Source organism: Hyaena hyaena, unplaced genomic scaffold (assembly GCF_003009895.1).
Source record: "Hyaena hyaena isolate Hyena2069 unplaced genomic scaffold, ASM300989v1 scaffold_692, whole genome shotgun sequence".
Lineage (NCBI taxonomy): Eukaryota > Metazoa > Chordata > Mammalia > Carnivora > Hyaenidae > Hyaena > Hyaena hyaena.
In genome coordinates this window covers 432,945-448,235 of record NW_024081325.1, presented here as the reverse complement: position 1 = coordinate 448,235, position 15,291 = coordinate 432,945, and the positions used below count along the sequence as shown (strand labels likewise).

Here is a 15,291-nt window from a genome sequence, read left to right as displayed (position 1 = left end):
GTTTCAGCCATGCCTAGTTGGAGAGTAGGTTCTGTCTGATGAGATGGATGCAGACCCCCTTTGCATCCAGAAAGACAGGAGGAGTTAAAGATGAGAATGAAGGGTTGGAATAAAAAAGAAGAAGAAGAAGAAGAGGAATGAGAATGAGAAATAAGTCAAAATTAGTATGTCGAATAAACATATTTCTTAAAGTTCAAGTAGGCATCCTTCTGGTTGAGATGTAACTCAGTATCAAAGAATGAATCATGCCATGTGTGTACTGTAATCATCATTTCCATCCCTGGCTCCCACAGGATTATCCCAATCTTGTCTTATAGGCACCCCAGCCTTTGTGTGTTGTGTCTTTTCTCCAACTTACTGTCTTTTCTCCTGTCTACTCAGTTTTTGCACTTTGTGATTGTGTCTCATTGCGGGCTGATGTCAAATATTACTAGTTTTCCCCAATAATCTCTTCTTCTATTCTTCTAATATATGAGGATTATAGTCGTGCACTTGGCTGACCGGCTGTACTTAATTATCCAACCACACCTGTAATTAGATGTGACTACGTGACGAAGTTTTCACCCATGGAATTGGTGGACCTGTGCCACTTCCTTGGTGGAACTTTCAGATGGTAGTATATGTCTCACAGCAAGCTGTCCTTCTCTCTAGCCACAATCTGCACATATCAGCCAAGTTTTGGTCTTGCCAATGAGGACAGTAACTCCTCTAGGGAATGGCAAAGTTACAATCTGTAATGTATTCCTGTTTCTAAACAAACAAAAGAACAACCGTGTGAAACACAGCAGTCTACCTGCTTAAAATACTCTGAGGGTAATGACTTCTTTTCTTTTTCTATAAGGCACTGCATTATTGGCTATTTGGCTTACACTCTTTTAGTCCATCTAATTAACACAAGGCCTGAAGTCCTTCACCATATGGACTTGGCTCTGTTCTCTGCCTGAACCAATTATTAACACGCCTCAGGCTATATTAGTGGTCCCAGTGTCTCCAGCGGGTAAAATTGGAAACCAGACGAGCTGCTCTAAACTTGAGCAGGGCCCTTGACAAACACATGCCAATAAGTGAATGTTCCTACTAAGATTCCATCTTGTAGAACCTGTAATGGGTTTAAGAGATTCACACTGGAAATCCTGGAATTCTTCCTTCCAGCTTCTGATATTAGGGCAAATATTTAATCTCCTTAGGGTATTTTCTTATAAAACAAAATAATGCCTGCAGAGACAAGTTGTGAGGAGGATTTAATGGCATTTGTTTAGAAAGATGTTAAACGGACTCTTCCTGTAGTCTCAGAGTTTTAACTGATGCCCTCTTATTGATGACAATGGACGTTAATTACTCACACATTCAAAAGAGACATGTTGGACACCTCCTGGCAGGACTCTCTAAAACGTGACCAAACATATCTTTTGGACTCCCCAATGCATCCCCTCCTTCCACCTTCTGTATAGGAGAAAACTGCAGGACCATGAAGGAGCTTCACCAAAGTCAGGATTGTTTTGCAAACAGCTGTTTGTGTAGTAGAGAAGACTGTGGTGTGTTCCTTCCCCTAGCCACAGAAGAGAGGGGAGAGATGCTAATTCCCACATGCCAAATCCAAGACCACTAGAGAGTCAGTGACATCAGGAGATCACGAGATTGAAGGATTTTTAGAAGTGTGGCTGTTATCTCTTAGAGTTTGAAAGGTAAAATTCGGGTGCTCAATGCATAAAAATGTCAAAATTACGAAGATAACTGGAGTTCCCCTGCCAATACATGTGTGAGGGCTGCTGTGGAAGCAAGCTGCTCTTCCCTACATAAGTATGCAATGAGCATGAACCCGTGGTCAAAGGGGGGCTCAGAACTCAAGCTGGGTTATATCCATTTTGAAATGACTCTGCCCAAGGGCTTGCCTGAAAGGGTTATGTGTGTGTACAGAAATACATAAACATTTTTTCACTTTTGTAACAATGGAATATAATATGAAATACCAACTTCCAGGCTTTTGCACAGTGGGGTTAAGGTTAATGTTTAACTTCTAAATTAAAATTACCAAGTTGAATCAGACGGGTACCAAACAAAACAAAACTCTACCAAACCTCTCTTTTTGAAATGATGCCAATTCCTCACAGAAAAACGGAATTCACACTTGATTCCCAATGATCATTACATAGCAGTAGAGATCTTAAACCGAAAACAGACTTTATACATTTCAGGAAATATGTATCACGTCTTTTTTTTAAAAAATTAATCCATTGTATTTTCTTTTCCCACTATTATGTTTTTCATAAATGGACAAGATAAGCCAGTTTTTCAAAGAGAAAAGCTGTTCCTTCAAAAAGAAAAAAGAAAAAAAATGAAGTTAGGGATCATTTTGTGATTGTTTTTAATATCATTCACAGGAGAATCATGTAGGACAGTTCAATAAGAGGGTCTGATTCAATGGCCTGTGGAAATTTATCAGCCTCTGCCCCATATTGATGTTAATAATCTTGCCAAGATGATTCACATTAGAAGTCATGCGCATGATTTTAAGTCTCACATTTCAGTTCTGAGCCAAGTGATGAAACATTATGAATCCAATCTTTTCACTAGCATAATGGTAAACATTGGATATGAAATGGAAATTTTAATCTCATTAATTTTAGAGAAGATCATGATGTGCACTATAAAAATATTGCTTTAATTAATCAAACTGTATTTCAGACAATGTGAATACAGTTTTCACTTTAATTACACGGAGTTAATAGAGGATAGAATGCCAGATGAAGTTCATGTTGTTCATGCACACAGTTCTTTTTTTAAACTAAAGGTCATTTATTTTAAAGTGGAAGGGAAGAGAATGAACATTTAAAGAGTTCACAATAGTTTTTATAAACACTTGACTTATAATAATATAAACCAGGTTTATTATTTTCATTTTATAGATAAGAAATCTAAGTCTCATGAATTAAATTATTTGCCCAAATCAAACTGGTAATAGGTAACTTAGCAAGATTAAACATTTTGTTCCATGCTTTAAATCCTGTGGATGATTTTTCCTGCAGTATTATGTATTCTTGAAGTTACAGAGATATAAATAAGAATGGGGCTGTAATCATAAATTCAGAATTAATCAATCAGTATCTCTACCGCCAAAACAAAATGGAATGTGAGGAACTATTTACTAAACAATAAGGACTGTTGTCAATGAAGCGAGACTGACCTGGTAGGTACTGATGCCACATGGGTCCTGTGGAGAAGAAAGTGAAGAGCAAAGAGGAATTTCACAGAAAAGGAGATTTGAAATCCAATTGCTATCAGTTCATAGCAGAGCTCTAGTTTGATGGTAAATAGCTTAGCATCATCACCAACTTTCCCAGCCCTGCAACAGTCTGAAGGTATATTACTAACATCCAGAAACATGCACTAAATTAATTTTTACTCACCAGTTTCCTATATATTCCATGACATATTGCCCAACAGAAGCAGGTGGGTTATTATGTGCTGCTCTTATTTTAATATACAGGGACCATAATCTCAGTGCTTGGCAGCAAAATGTAATTTGATATGAAGCACAGGGAATAATTGGCCTTTTGGATGTCTATTATCATCTCATACACAATTTGCTATCCACCATCACACAGGCTTTGTACAGCGTTACTGCCTTCTAGGTAACTCTTGCCCTTTCAATGCATGTTTGATTATTTTCTCCTCAGATATATCGTGATACACATCATTTCCCTGAGTAGAATCTCATTTTATTATTTTCAATGACTTAACTTCTTTATTCTGTACTTTGTTGGCACCAGATATTTGAAATACACAATAGCCCGTAATTGAACTCCGTGTGCCTGGAAGTGAAGAATCAGGACAACTACTTTAATACCTTTGGCTCTAATTTAAATTTCAGTACAGCTGACCCTTAAATGACACAGGTTTGAACTATGCAGATTCACTTAAATGCAGATTATTTTTTTGATACAGTCCAGTAGTGCAAATGTATTTTTTCTCCTTATGATTTTCTTTAAAAATTCTTTTATCTGGCCTAGGTTATTATAAGGATATAATATATAATACATGTAACATCCAAAGTATGTATAACTGACTACATTATTGGAAGAATTCTGGTCAATCTTAGGCTATTGGTAAATTTTGGGGCTGCCAAAAATTACATGTAGATTTTTGACTGAGCCTCTAACCCCTGGGTTGCTCAAGGGTCTACTGTAATTGGCAATTACAATTTGAAGTTAGAAATTTAGGATAAAACCCCTAAAAATAAATACATTGCTCAAATGTGTCCATTTTTTTATAAGTTACTCTATCTGGCCAATAGGAAGTAATCAATAAATGGTTTAATTCATTTATTTCCTCTCACTAAACACGTACTGACTGACTATCATGAGCCAGGAAGTGACTTTAGTGTTTAGATTTCAATAATAAGCTTTTTGTCAATAGTGAGAAAAGATACTAGTGATGTTCATTTGAATAAGTGTTACTGGGATAAGTTATACAAAGAGGGATATGTGGTTCTATGAAAACATAATGGGGGCAGGGGTTCCCTGAAACATTTATCTGAAATTTGAAATGAGTAGGAAACCTCAGGGGCTGGGATGTGCTATGAGAGAAGATGAGGTAACAGAGGACACAGTGGAATATGCAGAAGACAAAACGTGATATAAGGAAGAGAGCATAGAATATTTATGAAATTGAAGAAAAAGAGGGTGGATAATAGGACTTGGGATTGGATTGGGAAGGTGCTTATAGTCCAGGTGAGTCAGACATGTACAGGCCATCGAACACTTGAGTCTTTTATCTCAAAGGATTAGAAAGTCGTGAAAGTGTTTGTTATGTGGGTGCTGTTTCAAGGAGGACATGAGGAGATTTAACTTTAGAATCCACCATTTGTCTGCAGAAAATACAAAAGACTCGAAAGACTAGAAAGGGGTCAGAATTGGTAGAAGACAATTGGGCAAGAGGAAGCTGCAGATTTTGCGGACTCTGAAGCTAAAGGGGAAAGCCAGATTGGAGAGATAACTAGGAGTTAAAATTCATAGCATTTAGCGTTGGTTTGGTTGTTTAAATACACAAGATATAGAAGCAATATAGTGCAAAAAATTATGAATGTATCAAAACCGTTACTCCTGTACTGGATCACACAAGGCAAGCTAATATTTATATAATGCTTAATAATCCAGCTACATATATTAACTCACATGCTCCTCACAAAAATGCTAAGAGAAAAACCTTATTATGCCCATTTTATAGATGATTACAAAGGCACAGAAAGGTAAAGTAAGTCATCCAATGTCTGAGAGCTGATAAAGAGTAAAAGCATAGCTGGTAATGGACAGACCTCTGATTCAAATAAGGAAGCAAGTTTCCAGGGGCGTGCCTGGGTGGCTCAGTCAGTTAAGCATCTGACTTCAGCTCAGGTCATGATCTCATGGTTTGTGGGTTCGAGCCCCGCGTTTGGCTCTGTGCTGATGGCTAGCTCAGAGCCTGGAGCCTGTTTCAGATTCTGTATCTCCCTCACTCTCTCATCCTCCCCTGCTCATGCTCTCTCTCTCTCTCTCTCAGAAATAAATAAGACATTAAAAAAAAAAAAAGAAAAGGAAGCAAATTTCCAGGTTGAATGGTCGTAGTCCACACTGCACTCCCTTTATAGCTGTTTCATACCTTGGCTCTGCCTGCCTGCCTGCCTTCCTCGTTTCTTAAACACTGAGAATATTTTCTGTGTCAAGCAATCTAGTCAGTCCTCTGGCTACGAGAACTAATATGTGACATTCGGCATTCTAGTTGTTATCTGAATGAGCCAAAGATGGCTTCCCTATGTTTATTCTTCATAGCAGTCTGGGACCTGCTCATTCAAAAGCCTGCTAGTGCCAAACTCAAATTTTTACATATCCAATTATTTTAAAAATAGCCCAAACAGGCGGAGTTTTAGTTTTCAGAGCCTGCCAGCTTTGCATACCCTGAGAAGCCTCAGCCCACATCTGCTGGTCATTGATAAGGTAGAAACTTGTAGTTATAAGACACCAAGCTGCTGCTACTGCTATTTGGGGTTCTCTGACCCAAAGGCTCCCTACCAAGCTACCGAGTGGCATCAGCTGGACACAAAAGCCCCCTCTCCAATTCTTCTCCCCCTTGCCCTCCTCCCCTTCTTGGTGGTGGTCTCCAGAACTGTAGCCTCTGTGGGGTCTCATGGGAGACTCCTCCCACCCAGCCCAGAATCATGCAAACCTGTCAAAGTGTCACCCAAATAAAGTTCATTGTGTGCTGATATTGCTGGTGGGCATATATTTTTCCTCGAACAGACCCCATACAATTGGCAAAACAATCCTGGATGGCTTTGCGTTGTTGGGGCTCAGAATTTGGAACAGCCCAGTGTTGCTTCAGTGTGGCATCTCCCTGTGCTGTACGACACTCCGTGTTTTTGTGCTCTCCTGGTGCGTCCCATTAGCCAGGTTGAGGCAGCACACACCAGCTTTTGAGGGAAGCTATGCCGTTAGAACTCATCTTTGGGATCAGAAGTGCCAGCTTCCCAGAGAAGGAGGTGGGAATGCACTCTTGGGTCCCCACGAGGCAGATACTGGACACTGAAGGCTTGTGGCCTGGATAGAAAAGTAAGGAGAGAAGGCCTCTAAACTGAGGGTGGGCTAGAGTCCCAGAATGGCTCTAGCAGATGAGATCCCCAGTGGCTAGCTGATGATTTGGGATACTCTGAGCCAAGAGGCCATCTTCCTCTCTGGGGACCTTTTATCAGAGGTAAATGAGAAGATAAGGCAGAGGTGCTAGGCCAAGGCTGGTCTCCTAAGCCCAGCTGGGAGAAGACACCTTGGTCAACAGTTGTTTCGCCTTTGTAGCGCTCACACTGGGATTGGTTGTTGTGGATGGTATCATTCTAACTCATTCCTGGAGTGATATCCGGAACCCAGTCCTTGGGCTGTACCAGTTCAGGCATTAATTAAAGTGACTAAAGGCAAGGTTTATATTCCTGCACGTCTCAGGATTCGGAAGGTGGTGCATATCCTACGGAACAGGTATCAGACGAGATGCGCAATGGGTCCTGCTTGCAGCTGCTTTCCACCAAGGTGAGCCCTGGAGCCGACCCAGGTGCTTAAACTCGCAGGGGTAGGGGGAAGACCAGAGGGGAGAACCCTGGGGAAGAGAACTGGTGCCCTCTAGTGGACAAGATCCCACAATACCGCCATGAATTGTGAGAATAATTAACTCTGCTTTGCTGGTAACCACCCACAAGTAAAAGCAGAAAAGGCAAAAGAGAAGGGCCAGAGAGAAAACAACCAGTTTTCATTTGAAGGAGCAAGGAAAGTAGCTCCTAGCTAGGAAAACTAGCTAGGAAACTAGCTATGTAGAATGAATCTGACAGGAGGCAAGCTTTACATACCAAGGGCTAAAATTAAATTATTGGCTGTCTCAGTAAAGATGAAAAAGAAATGCAAACCTACTGAAGGATGTCCATAATTCGTCTAAAAGATGGGAATGAAGACCAAAACACCAGAGGAGGCTTTGGACCTCAGTCCACATATATATACCTTGTTAATGTGGTCCACATTATACATATATGGACTTTTTATGCCTTGGAGGGCTCCCCACCCTACAATAGGCCTCATAAAGGCCCAGGCCAACTGTCAGTGGAGAGCATTAGACAAGGCCAAAGATCCCCTCTGTCAGCTATTGGAGCTAAGCTTATCAGGCAACAGACAGTGAGTTTCGCATGACGAGTTACCAGTCTGGAGGAAGCTGGATTGAGCCCTGAGTCCATCCAGTTGTTTCTCCAGGGAGCACCTGACAAATGTTAAGTCCTCTTTTCCTGGCAGTGACGGCTAATGCTAAAGCAATTCAAAGGCCATAGCTTCCCTGGATTTAATGGAAACTCACGAAAGGCAAACTCCAGATGAAGTGTTGCCTGTTAACAAACAAGGCCTCATCTGGCCTAAATCAATATTACTATCAACGGGGAGCACAAGCTCGCATCATAGGCCAAACAAACCACCTCAAACCATGTATGCACGAACTCTAAAATAACAAGAGCAGTTACATTAGAGCCTAAGGGGCTGGGGATCCCAGATTGAATGATCTTTGGTTAAGTCAGGGGAGCAATTACAGTTCTCACTGTGGTTATAGTGGGTGTCAGAGGTCTGCTTGGGAGCGCACCCTCCTCACATTCTTGCCAACTTTTTTTGGCCAGTGGCAGGAACCAAACCCCCAAGAGTGCCCCTGCTGGCTCTTCCTGGCAGACCATCTCTCTCTTACCATATTAACTGTAGTTTGCACCCCAAACTATAACACTGGTTGGTTCTGTTGGACACTGGTACCCAGATATTGCCAATCCCAGAAAGCCATCATGCTTTCATGGGATCCAGCTCCTCTCTGTCCCCACCCCAGATCCAGGGGGTGCTGGCTTCTTGAGGAGGCTAAAAGGGTAATTACTCAATTGATTATTAACATTGGACCAAATTTGCTAAAAGGATGCTTCTGTCCTTGTTGTTCCCCACTGCTTCCTTCTGTCCCAGACTGTTCATTTTCTCATTATTGGAATGGACCTTCTTAGTCAGCAGGTAAACTCATGAAATAAGCCTAAAGCTTTTGTACTAGTGGTGAGTACTGCTTGGTGGGAACCTGTAAACTTTCCCTTGCTGGTATGGGTGATAAGCATGCCTTAGCATTGAAGGATTATAATGTTTTACCTTAGTCATGGAAGGGGTGCTGAGGGGCCACTCGGTGGCTCAGTCAGTTAAGCATTCAACTTCTGCTCAGGTCATGATCTCGCTATTCCCGAGTTCGAGGCTTGCTTCCGACTCTGTGCTGACAGCTCAGAGCTCTGCAGCTTGCTTCAGATTCTGTGTCTCCCTCCCTTTCTCCACCCCTCCTGCACTCGCGCTCTGTCTCACTTTCTCAAAAATAAACATTTAAAAAATATGTCACTTGGTTCAATCACTCCTCTTAAAAAATAAAAGAAGGGGTATTGATTCCTACCGGTTCATCTTCCAATTCTCTGGTATGGCCTGTGCTTAATGGCAACAACTAATGAGTGGAGGCTAATAATAGGCCATAAAGAGTTAAACAAAGCTGTTTCCTCTACCAGGTATAGTTACTTCAATGTATGACATTCAAAATAACATGAATAAATGGTTAGGCATTGAAGACTTGGTTAACGTGTTCTGAGCTTAACTTCGAGAAGCTGTGACTGTTTACTTTTGGTAGTCAGAGTGGCAATTATTGTAGAGCCTGCTGCCATGGGCTTTTATTTAAAACTTGCCCCCCTCTGTTTTTTGTGTACATATTATGTCATATACATTACCTTGCTTGTACAGAGTAATTGGTAGCCAGGGAGGAGATACATGGTAAAATGCCCTTGGACACTTGGCTGGTGCAATTTCTTTCTACTTCAATAAGTGGGGCTTCCACTGGAGAGGAAGAGAGATTATTATAATTAACAGAAAAAAAGTCCAATAGTTTTAAGGGTGTACATTTTTGGTAGGGGTTACATTTATCATCATCCGAGAGGTTAGTAAGGGCTATAATTTTATCTCTGTAACGCTGTAGACTCTGCTGGTATTTGGTTCTGAATTATAGCATCTTTGATTTGACTGCACCAATCAAGAGCATCACATTATTAGCTGAATGCAATCTCTGAGTGTTCCCTCAATATGACTGGATAGGTAGTGGCCCATTGCTCTGTTTATTTTATGGCACCAGTTAATAATACTGTGTTTTCTTTTGCTGATTTGAAGTCGAACTTGGTTCATAGAGGCATCTTTAAGGGCATCTGAGTCACAAGAGATACTTAAAAGTCTGGCTTAGCTGGAATCGGTGTTGCTAGTAGAAGTAGGCTAGAAGAAGGAGTACTAACCTAAGTGTTAATGTCTGTGGTCATGTTACTATGTTTGACTGACTTGAATCACCAACAGCATGGTTCCCATTTTTCCCGATCAGACTCGTGTATATACATATATCCCATATCTCTGGTGGTACCTCTAGTGGTCTCTTTGTTTGTAGTAATTTTAAATGTGGGGCACATCTCATTGGAATGTAAATTTAATGTAATTAGGACTCTGGGTGGCATTTTTAACCACTTGGCATACTATTGTTCTTTAAGTTCTCTCAACAGCTTTTGTTGGAAATCCATGATGTCTTTCTATCATATCTACTGCTATAAGATGATATAGTACGTAAAAAACTTAAGCAATGTTCATTTGTAAGAAACAGTGTTCAAACTACCTAGAGCCACTGAGAAGGTTATCCCATATCCATGGCCCATGGAAACACATTGATGGCATTTCCTATTTACTCAGAGACTCTCTGCTATGATGCTATGTGCCAGGACTTAAACGTGTATGCCCTCTCTCTAGTCCCCCCCACCCCACCATGGGAGTTTCCTTTCCCTCTTCTCCCCTGTGTCATAGCCTCATAGTGTCAGGTAATGTGGTGTAATAGGTGTAGTGTGTTTGCTTTATTGCTAATATCCTCAAATTTTGGCCTGACTGTTTAAGACACATGTATCCAATGTTTCTGAGCCCTTCTTATTAATAAATAATAGATAAGGACACCTTCTCCTCAGGATAGTTATTTGAGCATGAGAAGCAGAGTCTGTAATATGTATCAGGAGCTGTCTGGCACACATTAGGTGCTCAGTAAATGTTGGCATTCTCAATTTTTTGTAAATGCTCAAGGATAGAGTCTGTGCTTGTTTCATATTTGTATCAAATTCAAGTAATAAATTAAAAAGAGTTAAAATGAAACAACCAGAGTAAATTCAACATTGGAGGAATACATAGTCCTAGATTATTTATCTTTAAATAAATTATTTAAGAAATTATCCAATTCTATCACCTTTTTTTGAGAGAATAGAAAATATCATAGTAAGAGATAATAAGATTTTTTAATGTTTATATTTATTTTGAGAGACAGAGAGAACAAGGGAGGGGCAGAGAGAGAGAGAGCAAGAGAGAGAATTCTAAGAAGGCTCCACTCTATCACATAAAACCCAACATGGGACTCGATCTCACAAGCATGAGACTATGACCTAAGCTGAAATCAAGAGTCCCATGCTTAACTGAATGAGCCACCCAGGCATCCCAAGATAATAAGGTTTTTTAATTTCCTTATTTCTATGTATTTCTGCTAAAAATGTTAAATCAATTTAACTTCAGCTTTAAAACTGACTTTTGACTTTCTGACTGCAGGACACTAGCAATTTGTTATGTGATGTAAAGAAAATATAATAAAAATGATGTCTTCGGGGAAAGGGATTCTAACAGAGTACCCAGAACAGAGCCTACTTCTTTTTTTTTTTTTTTTTCAAATAGTTTATTGTCAAATTAGTTTCTACATAACACTCAGTGCTCATCCCCAAAGTGCCCTCCTCCATGCCCATCCCCCCCTCCCCCCCACATCCATCAGTCCTCAGTTTTTGTCAGCATTCAAGAGTCTCTCATGGTTTGCCTCTCTCCCTTTCCCCCACCATTTCCGCCCTTCTTCTCCCGCTTGTTCCTCCGTCAAGTTCCTCCTAATCCTCCTATACGTGCAAACATATGATATTTGTCCTTCTCTGCCTGACTTATTTCGCTCAGCATAACACCCTCAAGGTCCATCCATGTTGCTACACATGGCCAGATTTCATTGTTTCTCATTGCCATGTAGTATTCCATGGTATAGATAAACCACATCTTCTTGATCCATTCATCTGTTGATGGACACTTAGGCTCTTTCCATGTTTTAGCTATTGTGGAGAGTGCTGCTATGAACATTGGGGTACATGTGAACAGAGCCTACTTCTAAATGACATTCATAACATTTTTGAAATGGAACTGTTCATTTGCAATCTTAGCTGCACAGTTTTGACTAACAGATTAGAAAAACACTGAGAAAATTCTCAGCTAAATAAAGTGTTTGAATGGAATAAATGTACTAATTGAGAGGAAAAGAAATGACCCATATTTATGCTTTTGCTGTAATAGCACACAAGTGCACAAAAAAAGCAACTATTCCGTTTGGTTAACAAAGATTTTGTATTGTTTATTTGGCTATGAATAAAGTTGAAACCTTGTATATCATTAGCTGTGCAAAAGATAATATAGAAGAAACCTTAATTTTTAAAGGAAATATGACATAAAATTAATGATGCATTTTGACATGGGGATATGTATTATTACAGTTGTCTCTATTCCTCAAATCCTGTCTATTAAAGGCCCTTTTTAAAGATACTAAAAGATATACAATTACAGGGGCGCCTGGGTGGCTTAGTCGGTTAAGCGTCCGACTTTCACTTAGGTCATGATCTCGCGGTTCGTGGGTTCGAGCCCCGCGTCGGGCTCTGTGCTGACTGCCAGCTCAGATCCTGGAGCCTGTTTCAGTCTGTGACTCCCTCTCTCTCTGACCCTCCCCTGCTCACGCTGTCTCTCTCTCTCTCTCTCCTAGAAATAAATAAATAAAAAAAAAAACATTAAAAAAAATTTAAAAAAAAAAAAGATATACAATTACATTAATGTGAATATAATGTTTGGAACTTATGAGAAATTGATATTTGCTAGTGAGAACATCATGTTGATATAAAATCCATCAGAATATATTCTAATTTCATTTCTGTTATAACTATGATACTCATTATATATTTGAAACATCTAGGTTCGGACATGGATGTGGGTTTAGATGTCAATATAGATATAGATACAAAGACGGATTTATTTATTCACAGATTATATTGATGCTTCTGACTTTAACCCAACAGTAAAAGCTTCACCACTAAGGTTGAGATGCAGAATGGTTGTCAACTAAAGAATAATTATCTGTGACTATTGTTTCATCAATAATAATGGCATTATTTACGTAATACTTTTTAAATAATTATAATTGTATGGGAGCAAAATTTGCCACACCAGGTTGTGTTTCCTTGGGGGGCGCCTGGGTGGCTCAGTCGGTTGGGCGCCCGACTTCGGCTCAGGTCATGATCTCACGGTTCATGGGTTCGAGCCCTGTGTCGGGCTCTGTGCTGACAGCTAGCTCAGAGCCTGGAGCCTGCTTCAGATTCTGTGTCTCCCTCTCTCTCTGACCCTCCCCTGCTCACACTGTCTCTCTGTCTCTCAGAAATAAATAAGACATTAAAAACACTTTTTAAATAAAAAAAAACAAATGTTTTCTTGGCATGTGAATTATTTTAGGTTGATTATTATTATTTTTTAATGTTTTTTTTTTAATTTATTTCTAGGAGAGAGAGAGAGACAGTGTGAGCAGGGGAGGGTCAGAGAGAGAGGGAGTCACAGACTGAAACAGGCTCCAGGCTCTGAGCTGGCTGTCAGCACAGAGCCCGACGCGGGGCTCGAACCCACGAACCACGAGATCGTGACCTGAGCGAAAGTCAGACGCTTAACCGACTAAGCCACCCAGGCGCCCCTAGGTTAGTTATTTTTAAGAAACAGAAGTCTCAAGAAGTTTTTCTTTTTTACCTCTCTGATAAGTGTTTTAAAGAATTTAGATAGAGGATCTGTTTCAGGAAGGGAGCTATCACCATAGAAAACTGCAGTATAATATAAACCAGGTGTGGTTACTGGAAGGAAATTAGGAAAGTCTGTTGAAATTCTTCTCTGTGTCCCATTGTTTCTGGATGGCCCAGCAAATATTTGTTTACCAAACATCTATTCTCCATTCTTCCTGTGAGTAGCTTTCCTTCCCTTCAAAGCTCAATGCCCCTACCCACTTCTTATCCAGAATGGCACATATACCTCATGTTGCCTGACTGTCTTTGGTATACTTCATGTTTATGTGGATTCCCCATACATATGTAATTATATTTTTAAAATATTTATTTATTTTTGAGAGACACAGAGAAACAGATAGTGTGAGTGGGGGAGGGGCAGGGCAGAGAGAGAAGGAGACACAGAATCCAAAGCAGGGTACAGGCTCCAGGCTCCAGGTTCCAAGCTCTGAGTTCTGAGCTATCAGCACACAACCGGATGCAGGGCTCAAACTCAGGAACTGTGAGATCATTATCTGAGCCAAGGATGCAGAGCTCAAACTCAGGAACTGTGAAATCATGACCTAAGCCTAAGTCGGACGCTTAACCAACTAAGCACCCAAGTGCCTCTTTCCCAACAATGTATATTACAGTATACCACAGTTTACCTGGTAGAGAAGTTAATCCGTTAACAATTTTTCTCTTCCATGATTTTCTTCTCTCATGACTTCCTTAGGAACTGAAACCATATGTAGAGTGAAATTTCTCTGATAGTTAATACTTTCAGGTAAGGAATCTAAATAAGAAGTCATTATTGAAACTATGGTAAAGAAAAGATGAGGGCATCAATCTAGAACCATAAAGTATGATTCAGAAGCCCTTTCCCTATCAGAAGGGAATAAACAAAAAGAATTATATATATATATATATATATACACACACATATATATATAATCATAAGATATGTATGATTAAAAAATTTCCTTATGATTTACATATAGTATTGTTATAACATTACTTAGAACATCAATCTGGATATACTACAAATTGAGTAATAGTTTATGTATAAAGTATTGAAAATAATATAGTTAAGTATGATTTCCAAAAGTCAAAATGATAAAATTAAATATGACTTCTAATGCTAGTATCATCAAATTATTGCCTTTTCTCTAAAAGAAATAAGATGTATGATTTGTTATGTAGAAGGAGGTACAGATACAGAGAAGTTAACTGTGAGTACTCCTAAATTCAGGTGTAGGAAATAAATATGTATTATATAAGTCAGGCAGAGAAGGACAAATACCATATGTTTGCACGTATAGGAGGATTAGGAGGAACTTAACCGAGGACCGTGGGGGAGAAGAAAGGGGGAAATAGTGAAGGAGGGGGAGAGAGGCAAATCGTGAGAGGCTCTTGAATGCTGAGAACAAACTGAAGACTGATGGGTGTGGGGGGGAGGGGGAGATGGACATGGAGGAGGGCACTTGTGGGGATGAGCACTGGGTGTTATATGGAAACCAACTTGACAATAAACTATTTGTAAAATAAAAATAACTACTGTACTGACATTAAAAGTAAAAAAAAAAATCTAGATTCTGCCTAATAATCAATTAAATTCACTATAAATTTTTACATTACATTTATTGTTATAATTCAGTAATATACTTTATTAAATTTAGTTGTATATACAGAAAAAATATGTATTATACATATATTGTACACAAAGTTTACATAATCTTTGTAGGTAGGTATACATATACACATCAAGCACATATACACTCATATGTATTTATGTATATATACATGTGTGTATGTCTCTCTATCTTTACCTAAGTACTTGTTACACAGAATTTGCA

General features: G+C 39.6%; 1 non-coding gene across 1 annotated transcript; it reads right to left on the bottom strand.

The window, feature by feature from the left end:
• Positions 1-13,285: 13,285 nt before the first annotated feature.
• On the bottom strand, positions 13,286-13,370 carry TRNAE-UUC. Its single transcript has one exon. It is a non-coding gene; the product is annotated as a tRNA-Glu (tRNA).
• Positions 13,371-15,291: the final 1,921 nt, after the last annotated feature.